Here is a 10,853-nt window from a genome sequence, read left to right as displayed (position 1 = left end):
TCAGGTCAATATTCTGCCATAGCTATCTTCAACAAAGCCATTACATCTCCACTGCTCATTGTTATGGATATTGACCTCTTCCAGACATGCAGGTCAATCTGCCAATTGCTCATGCTGTTTGCACCCATCGTTCAGTGTGGATGCACAATATCTTTCATGATCAGCTCAAGGGAAATTGTTCTCCAATATCTTTTGTATCTTTCATATCTTCTAGTGTGTATGGGCCTTATATTGACCAATTTGTGTCTGTTTTCCATGTTTATGAGCAAATTGTCAATTGTCATTTGCTCCCAAAAAATTTCCAGATTTTCATTCCAACCAGCCAGATTGGAAAGATAATCTTTTAGGCCTTTATTCAGATATGATCGCAGTACAAATTTGTTTGGAAAATGGGCAAAACCATGTGCACTGCAGGTGGGGCAGATGTAACATATATGTGGGTGTGTTTTGTTTCTGTACAGGGTAAATACTGGCTTCATTATTTTTACACTGCAATTTAGATTTCAGTTTCAACACACCCCACCCAAATTTAACACTCTGCACATGTTACATCTGCCCCACCTGCAGTGCACATGGTTTTGCCCATTTTCCCCAAAAATTTGTACTGCGATCAGATCTGAATAAGGACCTTAGTGTGTATGGGCCTTTACATACAGATGTAATGGCTTTGTTGAAGATGGCTATGGTAGAATATTGACCTGAATGCTGCAGATATATCTCTTGAACCATTGGGGAGCTTTTTTTTTTTTTTTAAACAAATTCAAATTGCTGGCTTTTCACTCAAAACTGGATTTCCCTAGGTGGTAAAATCTGTATACAATAATAATGTTAACTAGGGCACGGTGTGGCATATAGTGTGAAGTAGGGGCACAGGGCTCTACACTGGTGAGGGGAACCTCACAAATTGCGAAATACTAAATATCTGCAGATGTGAGATGTGCAGGACGGGCCGTGCAATGATGCCCATAGTTTGACAGGCAGCAGGATTGAGGTGGTGTGCAGAGGGCAGGAGGTCATGATGTTAGTGTCGCAGTGCTGGGATCACGGGTACATGCAAGAGGCATCTCTTGTACTATGACGTCTCCTGCACCTCCCTCTTTCACACCGCACCTTGACCCGGGTCCATGCGTCATCAAGCCAGCAATATCCCGGATCTGAAGTGCAGTGTGAAAGGGGCCCTTTCACACTGCATTTTAGACCTGGGATATTGCCGGCTTGATAAGGTATAGACCCAGGTCAGGGTGCTGTGTGAAATCCAAACCTTATAACTCAGGTCAAGTATTCTGCCAATTGGACCTGGGTTATAAGAAGAGTTAAACATGGGTCATCCTCTGTGTAAATGGGGACCTGAGTTTAATGTGAATGTGCCAGAGCCCTATTGGACCCTCGATCACGATAAAACTGACTAAAGTAATAGATCAAGGTGGGGCTGTAGATGTAGCTTATCTAGACTTTAGTAAAGCTTTTGACACTGTCCCACATCGCAGACTGTTAAATAAACTTGAAGCTTGGGATTGGATTCTAAGATAGTTGAATGGATAAGAGCGTGGTTGCAGGACAGAAAACAGAGAGTTGTAGTAAACGGAGTACAGTTACAAGTGGAGTACCCCAGGGATCTGTACTTGGACCGGTGCTTTTTAATATCTTTATTGGTGATATTGCAAATGGAATTGAGGGTAAAATGTGCCTTTTTTGCAGATGACACATGGGTAGATACACCAGGAGGGGTAAAACAAATGATTGAGGATCTAGGTAGTTTAGAGGAATTGTCAAGAGCATGGCAACTACAGTTTAATGCCAAAAAATGCAAAATCATGCACTTGGGTCTCAGAAATCCAAAGACTCAATATAGTATAAATGGCACTATAATGGAAACTACTGAGGAAGAGAGGGATCTAGGTGTCACTATTTCAGGGGACTTAAAGGCAGGTAGGCAATGTAACAAAGCAATGAAGAAGGCAAGTCAGATGCTTGGTTGCATAGGGAGAGGTATCAGCAGTAGAAAGAAAGACGTAATAATGCCACTGTATAGGTCATTGGTACGACCTCACCTAGAGTATTGTGTTCAGTTCTGGAGGCCATATCTCCAGAAGGATATAAATACATTAGAGACTGTACAAAGAAGAGCAACTAAAATGGTGCATGGCCTACATCACAAAACGTACCAGGAAAGACTAAAAGATCTTAATATGTATACTTTGTAGCAGAGAAGAGAAAGGGGGGACATGATCGAAACGTTTTAATATACCAAGGGCTTTAACAAGGTACAGGTGGGAGACATTCTTCACAGGAAGAGGGGCAGCAGAACATGAGGACATGCACTGAAACTAGGAGGAAGATTCAGGGGAAATTTGAGGAAGAATTACTTCACAGAAAGAGTAGTAGATAAATGGAATGGCCTCCCACCAGAGGTGGTAGAGTCAAATTCAGTAGTACAATTTAAACATGCTTGGGATAGGCCTATTGATATCCTTACAAAAAAAATAAGGATCAAATATGGTTTGAGGTAACATGTTTAAAAAAGGGGGCAGACTAGATGGCCAAGTGGTTCTTATCTGCCGTCAAATTCTATGTTTCTATGATACCGGGTCTGACCCGCTTTTGCAATGTGAAAGCTGCACTAGATATTGGAAGGTATTTCAATGGTGTTTGCATACAGTACTAAACTTCCGTTTAGCTATGAATCAGTGTGCATATAATATGACTTGGGAGGGTAGTGTGGCACATAATATGAATTGGCACAGTGTGGCATATATTGTCACTTATACCCCCTTTCACACAAGAAGAAAATTCTGGGTTAAAGATGTTTAACTTGGGAATTTGCTGAAAAACCTGGGTTTTTCTTTGGTGTGAAAGGGTCAATGCGGGTCTTAAATCCCGGCACTCTGACCCTGCTCTTGACCAGGGTTGGAGTGCTAACATTTAAGACCCGTGGTTACCATTTCACACCACAGAAAAACCTGGGGTTTTCAGCAAATTCCCTGGTTGAAAAGCTTTAACCCGGCAATTTGCAGGTGGTGTGAATTGGGATCAGGCTGCACCAGGCAAAATGACTGGCACTCAAAAATGACGGGTAATTTCCAGGTGGCCGTTGTGAAAGGAAAATTGGAGATAGAGTGTAGAATAAAATGTAAACTCGGGGCACAGAGGCATAAAATGTGAAATAGGCCCACACTGGCACATAATGTGAAGAGAATGCTATGTATTTAAGTGTTACCTGGGGATAAAGAGTGGAATACAATGCACAGTGAGTAATGTAGTTCATGTTCTGTATTTTAGCCTCCATAAACTTAGTACTTTTAAATATCTGTAAAGTGGGGGTGTCATAACCCAAGATTTCATTTGCTGGACCTGGTTTCAGGACAGAACAACAGCTGGACAGAAGGGCCACCTACTTTTGAGGTTAAATCATGTGATTTAGAAAAACAGGGCAACTTCCTGCCTTAATAAATGAAAGTGAAAGTAACTGCAGTGCAGCTGGCAATCTCAGAACGACAGAACTCTGCTCTGCTGAAAAGAGGTAACACGCTCTCTCAATTAATCCCTAAATAATGATCTCCCCTTTCAGTGTGCAGTAGACATGGCTAGTGAATCGCTGACTGCATGATTCGAGACACTCACTGTTGGATGAGTCGAGACAGCAGCATTATTACTTTGCAACTAACTAAATGTGTTGTCAGCCCAGCATGACTCTCTCTCTGTGCCTGTAATTCCAAATGAGTTGTTGTGAACCCAGCCACTGTCTTACTTCCTGTCTGCCAGCACACTGACTGAGCCTCTACAACTCACTAAGGGGCAGATTTATTAAGCTTGGAGAAGAGATAAACTGGAGATAAAGCGGAGAAAAGGTAAAAGGAGATAAAGCGCCAGCCAATCAGCTGTGTTTGAAAAAGACAGTTGGAAGTTGATTGGCTGGTGCTTTATCTCCTTTTACCTTTTCTCCGCTTTATCTCCAGTTTATCTCTTCTCCAAGCTGTTGTGAGCCCTGCACTGTCTCTCTGTGCCTGTAATTCCAAATGAGTTGTTGTGAGCCCAGCCACTCTTAAGGCCCCCATACATTAGGCCGACTTGTCCTAGGGACAAGTCGGACCCAATTTACCTGCGAGCCGCCCGGCAGCTCCCCGGGAGGCTCACATACAATTTGGCACTTGATGTGCCATTTTTACATGGGATAAATCGCATGCGATTTATCCCATGTAAAAAAAACCCCGGGGAGCTGCAGGGCGGTGAGCAGTAGTGGGGGCGGGCAGCGGCAGTAGTGGGGACGGGCAGCGGTGGTGGGGGCGGCCAGCGGCGGTAGTGGGGGCGGGCAGCGGCGGCGGTGGGGGGGGCGGTCAGCGGCAGCGGGCGGCGTTTGCGGTGAGCGCAGTGTACTTACACATAGCAGCAGCGGCGGGGACGGGACGCGCAGTGGCGGCTATTATATTTTTAAAATACTTGTCAAATGACCGGCCGCTCTCTGATTGGCTGAGAGCGGCCGGTCATTTGACAAGTATTTTAAAAATATAATAGCCGCCACTGCGCGTCCCGTCCCCGCCGCTGCTGCTATGTGTAAGTACACTGCCCGGCCAGGTCAGCAGCGCTCACCGCACCCGCCGCCCGTCCCCACCGCCGCTGCCCGCCCCCACCACCGCTGCCGCTGGCCGCCCCCACTGCTCCCCCGGTGTCTGCATGCATATGCCTGTCAGGTGGCAGGCATATGCATACAGGGAGGTCGGACGTGATCGTATGTACAGACCGTCCGACCTCCCTGATCCGGTCCGATGCGCACGGGACCGCGCATCGGATCAAATGTCACATACCTACGATTTTGGGCCGATTTCATCCGATTATCGGCACAAAGTGCCGAAATCGGATGAAATCGTCCCAAAATCGCATAGTGTATGGGGGCCTTTACTTCCTGTCTTCCAGCACACTGAGTCTCTGCAACTTACTGAGTGTGCTGTGAGCCCTGCACTGTCTCCCTGTGGAGGCGATTCTCTAAGACAGAAATGCTGTAAAGACCCTGTTATCTGGGTTTTTACTGCATTTCTGTATGCTCTAACCCCCCTCCGCAGTGGCAGCGCTGCGGAGGGAATCGCCAGCAAAAGCTGGCGATTCCCTGCAGAAGCCTATGGGCTTCTTACCGCAGCGCTGTTTGAGGGATCCGTCACGGATCCCTCCCAGCATGCCCTGCGGCCGGCGCGTCACTCTGTGCATGCGCAGATGGACTCCCGGGTCACAGACCCGGAAGTCCAGTGCCGCCACCGCATCGCAAGGGACAGCTCTTATCGCAAGAGCTGTCGCTTGCGTTAATAACCGCATATGTTACAGCATATGCCGTTATTAAAAATGCGGTGGCCGGCGAAGGAGGCGCGCGATAATGGGCTGCGGATGTTATAACATCCCGCCCTGTGCCTGTAATTCCATATTCGAGAGCCGAGTCACTGTTTCAACACACTTCACTGAGCTGAGTCTTGAGTCTCAAATAATTTCAATGAATCGATTTGCCCATGACTAGTGTGCAGTGGTACACCGCCTATTGCGCCAAGCTATCTCTCCAGGGTGATAACAAACAGATAAGGGGACCCCTGCTCATTAGCAATCACACAGGCACAGGTATAGACATATGCAGCAACAGTTCTTGTTGAATCATTTTGGCAAACAAATTCAATCAAAGACAGACCCTTTTTAAAGCACACTTTTAATGGTTAGATTATTAACTTAAAACATAACAAATTAGATAGTACATCTTTCAAAACATTTATTATTCATATGAACAATCTTGCAATCTGATGCAAGTATCTACAGTACAACTACTATCATTTATAATGAGGCGAGTTTAATGTTACGCAGCATATCTGGTACACAGGGAAATATATATTGTACTAGTAAGTCCACTCAAAGCAAATGCTAGTCTATCTTGTGACTGCCTCTGTGTTTGCATGTGAGATAGAGCTGTAGTTTCACTCACTGCCAACAGATGGCAGTGTTTCAGAGAAACACAATTAGACATAGATACTGGAGAGTTAGCCTGTACTTGCTCTGGTGCCCTGATGTAAGAGGGAAATGTATTCAGCAGAGAAAATAAAGCGGCACTGATAGACTTTTTTAAAGTGTTTAAATTAGTTTTTAATCCATGTACATACAGCATAAACAACGTTTCGGAGCTCGGCGGCTATGTCGTCAGGTAGTAAAGCACATTTATTTGTGTGCTGCCCTGGAGAGGTCGGCCTGTGCCATTATGATGGGGGCCCACACCCCAGACCCATATCCAGTATTAGGGACCCCCAGTGACACAGAGACGCCTTGACGTACGGCCTGGGGGCTTAGCCCTATATCTGCAGATATATGCAACCAAGATCTCTGTATTATCTGTTTTTTATGTAGATATTTCTCACTCAGTGTGCAATTGGGATACAAAATGTTTTTTTTCCTAACCAGAATTCCACCTCCCTTTTAGCACCTGAGTGACATCACAATCTGATTGAGCAGCTTACCAACAAATGTGTTGAGTAAAGCACACCACCTTACTACCGGACGATGGAGCATTGTTTCTGGATTAAAATCTAATCCAAGGTTGTCAACACTTTAAAAGTCTCTGTGTGCTGCTTATTTTTCTCTGATATATATGATATTGTATAGCTTCCTGAGAAAATATATATAATAAGGCTGTGTCAATGATTTATACTGCTCAATCAAATTTTTCACTTGAGGATGTTACACAGTAGCATACTTTAAACACAACAATTCCAATAAATATATATTGCTGGTATAACTGTCCCAATTTTTAATTCTGTGCCTCAAGGTTTCATATTTTCAAAAGCCCTTCATAGAGACAGAGTTGCAACAATGTGTGAATGTAGATACGTGTAACAAACATGAACATATCTTGTCTGTAAATTATACCCCTTTCACACCAGAAATGCAGAGGAATTAAATTCCAGGGACATTCCCTGGTTGGGACCGATTCACACATTCTTTTGAAGCATGGAAAACCTGGGTTCGGCACCTTTCACACTGAACCCAGGATGACCCTGCATTTCTATGAAAATATCATTGAAAATAGCCTTTTTGAGGCACACAAAGATGAGGTAATTAGGGAGAGAGGTAAAGGGAGAGAGGGCGGGGCTTTGCAGGCTTTCAGGGGTGACATAGCACTGCTGGGGCCTGTTGTGCCACAGAGCTTGCACAGTGTCTCCCTGCATGCTGTATGCTGCCTCTAGGCGTGTCTGTGAGCGTCCACCACAACAGAAAGTTGCCCTGCTACCAAATTAGCATTAGCAGAGGAAACACGGGAAGGAGAGACATGTCCCTGCACCTTTCACACCAGCCAGTAACCCTGGAAGGACCTGGGAGCAACTCTGATACCTAGCAGGGTTGAAATGCTGACAAATTTACCTGGGAATTTGTCCCTGGAACCTTTCACACCAGTGCTAGTCCCAGGTTATTCCCGGACCCAACCCGTGAATTTAGGCTGGTGTGAAAGGGGTATTAATTACATGTTCCTAGGAGCAGTCTTGAATAATTTTGGCACCAGACATTCTATTATAAAAATTAAAAGGTGTGTACACACGCTTCAATTTGATTTAGATTCGATTTTACATTAGATTTGGCATTAGATCTGTACTTTTGCATTAGATATTGATTTCAATTTATACCCAGTTCTCACTGCAGGCAAATTCCCAGATCTAGCATGCCGGAAATTTGCCTTTTAACACTGTTTTTTAGCAGTGCGAACTGGTCGCATACCCGGATCTCATACACTGGTAAAACCCTTCTTTTTATCAGTGTTTGAGATCCGGGTATGCAGACACGGGTTGACCCATTCTCACTGCATAAAAACCCGTGTTAAAAGGCAAATTACTGGGTAGAACTCTTTTACCTGGGAATTTACCTTGCAGTGAAAACAGGGGGTCCATCCCCGCAGGAGTGTGGTATGATTCACTGACAGTCATTATCCCGACGTCGGGATCCCAGCACAACAAAGCCCTTGGCGGGCTCGCTGCGGGCACGGTGGCTCGCTACGCGAGCCACCTATTCTATTCTCCCTCTATGGGGGTCGTGGACTCCCATGAGGGAAAATAGCTGACGGACGTCAGGAACCCGGCCGTCGGTGTTTTAACAGTCGGGATCCCGACGTCGGGTTAATGACTGTCGGGATCTCGACTGTCGGGACCCCGTCCGGCACCCCCCTGCAGTCCCTGGAATTTTATTGACGGGTAAAAGCAGTGTATTTCTCACTCGCAGTGAGAACACGGTATCACATTCAAGGTACAATGTACACATTCGATTTACTGGATCGATTTCCTTGCCTGCACAGTCTATTTTTCGTTTTGATATAGAGAAAACGGGCACGCGCATCGAACTGAATGCAGATCGAAAGTATCTTAAAAACCATTCGATAGAAGCAAAATCGAATCGAAAACCTGTGTGTACACCCCTTTACCTCTTCATTCTCTCTTCCTGCACAAAGGACTCAAATATGGTTACAACAAACCTGTTTGGGATACTGTCCACACTATGAAGGTTGACCACTATAGGTCGACTGGGCTTAGAGCAACACATGAAATAGGTTGACATTGCTAAGGTCGATAGGGTCAGAAGATCGACACAAGCGTCAGTGGACAGTCAAAAGGACAGTTTTCCACATTTTTTTTTGTCCCTAATTCCAACGTCAGTCAACATGGACACTGTATCAGTGTACCACATGCACTCGCCATGCCTTGGGCACGGTGCCTCGCTGCGCTTGGCACACTATTATATTCACCCTCCATGCCCTAGTGGATGGTAGGGTATGAAATACTACCTGTAGGCACGTCATACCCTACCATCCACTAGGGCATGGAGGGAGATTATAATAGTGTGCCAAGCACAACGAGGCACCGCGCCCAAAGCATGGCGAGCGCACGCAGTACACTAATACGGAGTCCATGTTGGCACACTGTATGCAGGCACATTATTCCTCCATTGTATGCTACTACTCTGCCCTATTTTACTCTCTGCAGATTAGGTATTAGGGATGGCCTACCCTTTGACCATTGATGTTTCAAGTCTGATATTGAATACTTTGACAGTGAACCAGATATTGTCTTACCATCAATGGTAGCTGTGTGCATACCTCCCAACTGTCTTCACAATTTTGGAGCCTCCCGGCCATTCAGGCCAGAAATTGACCTGGCAGCTAATGCTATCTTAAGATGATGTTAGCCATTGACGCCTATGGGTTATATTGCACAAAAATTATAGGTGCAAATATAGGTGCCAATTCTGTGGGTGCTCAAGGGCCCGATCACCCACGGAAATTGATGAGCACCCACGGGCCCGAGTCCAGCTGCTGGGCCGCCATATTAAGTTGCTAATTTGCGGCTGCAGCACCCACATCGCAGGACCCACCACCTGGGAAACCGTATGCCGGGAAGAGTGTATTCTGTCCGCTGAGTACCTGCACTGTGCGGGCATTTATGTATGTGGAACTCTGTTGCCGTAATTTGAATATTGGAGACAACTGTGCTCCATAATATAAATTGGTATTATTTTGTGGCCACACCCCTTCCCCATGAAGCCACTCCTCTATATTTTTGGCTTGAGCACCCACCAGCAAAAACATAAATCGGCACCTATGGGTACAAAGCTGGATGGCTGGAGCGATTCATTGCCAGTGCTTTGTTGTCCTCAGTGTGGCAGTGTGGATTCTGTGTGCTTCTGCAGATTAAATCCCATTGCTATCTCCTGTGTCGTACCATCAGCTGCACCTCTTGCTCTATTGGATTCGTCCAGTAATCCTAGCTATAGGTTTAGAGTGGTTCCTGTGTATTTACTTCTCCTGCTGGAATTTACATTTTTGTCTTCAGTTCAGATTATCTCCCTGCACTAGGAGCAAGATGCACTAAGCTTCAAAAAGTCATAAAGATGAGTGTTAAAGTAACAAGTAGCCAATCAGTTACTAGTGTTCATTCTAGCACAAACCATCTTTGAAAACACATGCAGTTCCTCTTCCCAGAATGAACACTAAGGGGTTTATTCTAGTTCATTCTTTCTGACAAAATCATTCTTAGATGGACAAAACCATGTGCACTGCAGGGGGGGCAGATGTAACATGTGCAGATAGAATTAGATTTGGGTGAGTAATTTTGTTTCTGTGCAGGGAAAATACTGACTGCTTTATTTTACACTGCAATATAGATCTCACTTTGAAGAAAAACCCCACCCAAATCTAATTCTCTTTGCACAAGTTACATCTGCCCCACCCGCAGTGCACATGGTTTTGTCCATCTAAGAAGGATTTTGTCAGAAAGAATGAACTAGAATAACCCCCTAAGTTACTAACTGCCATGTTATTGGATGTGTTTAAAAATGGCAGTTATGAGCTTTATATCCATCTACTTTATCACTTTTGAAGCTTGGTGCATCTGGCGTAGGTCTCAGGTTCTGTGGGCCAGTTGTATCAAGTTTCAAAAAGTGTTTCTCTCTCCATTTTATCAACCAGCCATTTTGTCATTTTTCTAACCTTGCCTGTAACTTGACAGTTACGAGCTGATTATCACTCCCGATTTTATCACTTTTTGAAGCTTGATACATCTTGCCATGTGTCTTGTTCCTATTGGATGTTCATTGCCTTAAACCTGATCCAAGTACAAGAACTTCAGGTCCATTTTCTGCATTACTAATTCTGCCTGATCTGTGGCGCTTTGAATTCTCTCATTGGTCAAGTTCCTAAAGGTGCCCAAACTCTAGTGTGATTTTGGCCCTTTATCATGCATCAATTCCAGTTTGTTTGTCCAGGTATTGATACTCTTCCACATGGCTGTATTGCTAATCTAGTCCAAGTATCCTTGTTCCTCCAAGATTCAAGAGATACCATTCTTAGCCAT

General features: G+C 44.9%; 1 protein-coding gene across 1 annotated transcript in view; it reads left to right on the top strand.

Annotated features, from left to right (window-relative positions):
- Positions 1-3,429: 3,429 nt before the first annotated feature.
- IFI35 (interferon induced protein 35) overlaps positions 3,430-10,853 on the top strand; it is a 77,623-nt gene continuing 70,199 nt past the window's right edge. Inside the window, exon 1 of the mRNA XM_083147551.1 lies at positions 3,430-3,520. The gene's annotated coding sequence lies outside the window, so the exon portion shown is untranslated. The remainder of the gene's footprint in view (positions 3,521-10,853) is intronic.

This window comes from Crinia signifera, chromosome 6, assembly GCF_055691185.1.
Source record: "Crinia signifera chromosome 6, ASM5569118v1, whole genome shotgun sequence".
Lineage (NCBI taxonomy): Eukaryota > Metazoa > Chordata > Amphibia > Anura > Myobatrachidae > Crinia > Crinia signifera.
Note: the sequence above shows the minus strand (reverse complement) of the source record. Positions and strands in the feature narration are given on the sequence as shown.